The following is a 2098-nucleotide window of genomic DNA, read 5'->3' on the forward strand; positions in this document are numbered from 1 at the left end:
CCAATGGAGGGGAACTTAGCCTAATGTCATTGCAAGAGAGGGAAGACAAGAGATGAAAGAATTTTTCTTCATTTCATGGAGAAAATTACAACTTCTTCTTCTTCTACTTCTTACAAGACTAGTTAACCAAAAGAAAATAACTAGAAAATGAAAATACAAAAAATAAGAGAATAGGCAAAGAGCCTTAGATTAAAGGAGTCTTGGATAAGAGAATCAAGATGGGACCCTTTCTCTAGAAATGAAGGCTCTATTTATAGAGAAAAATGTGTGTAGAAGAGTCTAAAAGTAGCCTCCACTTTTCTTTGCACAAAAAGACAAAAGAGGAGATATGAGTTAAGGATTAGGGCAATCCAAAGGATTAGGGCATTCCAAAGTGTTAGGGCATTCCAAAGTGGGCCCAAATGCTTTTGCCTTGAAATTTTGATTCCAAATTGTTGATTTTCTGCACAAGAAACACACGTAATTAGATTTATCTAGTAAATGAATTTATTTATATATAATTAAGCCTAATTAACATGCAACGTGGTGGTGAGGCTTATCATGATTATTATCTTAATATAGAAGAATAGGTACAAAAATCAAGATAAATATCCAGAAAATGTGCGTATAATTGAGTGTTTGGAGACACTCATCACCAAACGGCAGTCACTTCCCAACCTAAGGGTTTCAACATATTCCCATTAAGTTCTGGCGCGATCGAGGCCGAATTGAACTTCGACGAAGAAGGCAAAGTTGTCGGCTACGACGAGGACTATAACTCCACCATCTTGGGTCGTCCATTCTCGTTCGTTTTCCCTACCCTCCACCAATCACCAGCCGTATAGTGTGAAGAAAACTCTACACCTTCCATATAAAGGCTCCATCGAGTAGGAGTTAGAGTTACCCTTTATTATAGAAACGAAGAAGAGCATCGTCGTCAAATACTTGGCAAACCCTCGCCTATTTTGCATCCGAGTCAGCCCAACCTCGACTCTCGAGCCATCCAACCTTGATCCTTGCATGAGTTCATCACCATTGACAACCACAAACAAATAGGGGACTTTCAATTCTTATTAGTAACTTTAGATTTTTGAAATTTGCATTTAGGTTGTTTTAAAAAAACTTATTGTTTGTTCTAAATCGTAGAAATCTTTGTTTGAATTGAAATTCATGCTAGGAATAGAGATTTGATGTGTTTTATCCATGTTTTAAACATTGAATTCGGGGGTGGGTCGAAGGGTTTGAAGAACGGAACAAAAATCCAAAGAAGGGATCAAAAAACCCAAAAATCGCAAGTGAGGTTCAGGCTATCTGCGGGAAAGGTCGGTGCCACCGGTACCTATCGAAGGCATTCTATCGGTCCCACCGACAGAATGAAGCTTCTGCCACCGACAAAATCAAGAACCACGAGAAATTTGGTTATGTTAGCAGATGCCGTCGGTTCTACCGACACCTGCCGATGAGTATTCTGTCGGTTCCACCGACAGAACTATGGTTCTGCCACCGACAGCCACTGACAGAAACAGTTCTCTTCAGAACTGTGCTATGACTCTTGGCTTGACTCCCCCATTACCTATACACTATTTCTCACCCTTATTTTCATAAAAAAACATTTAAGTAAATTTTTACTTTCCATTTACTTTAAATTCTTTAATGAAATTAAGGTTTTACCTCTCATTTCAGAACAATGGAAATGGTTTCGAGATCCGAATTTCAAAGGATCAAAATCCAAATTTTAGTTTCAAGAACAAAACGTATTTTTCGACGTTTTCAAAATGTAATAACTTTCCCATAACTTTGAATTAGATTACAAAAATTATATGGTGTCGAATCTCGTGATCGAGACTTTCATTTCGAAAAACCCGTTTTCAATTTCGAGAACTTTGAAAAATTGAGTTTCTGACACTTAGCCAAAATTTCACCAATTTTTCTTATTTTTAACAGCTTTGGTCCCGTGCATCGTCGGGACCTGGTTTTGAATAAAATTTGATGGTTTTTAATGGAAAGACCAAAATAATGACTTTGAAATATTGGAAATGGATGGTTGATTGAAATGACGAAAAGTGAGAATGCTGAGAGAATGGGAAAATGGAATGAACGATAAAATGTCAGAATCACA

This window comes from Akebia trifoliata, chromosome 6 (genome assembly GCF_017979445.1).
Source record: "Akebia trifoliata isolate Shusen 1 chromosome 6, ASM1797944v1, whole genome shotgun sequence".
NCBI lineage: Eukaryota > Viridiplantae > Streptophyta > Magnoliopsida > Ranunculales > Lardizabalaceae > Akebia > Akebia trifoliata.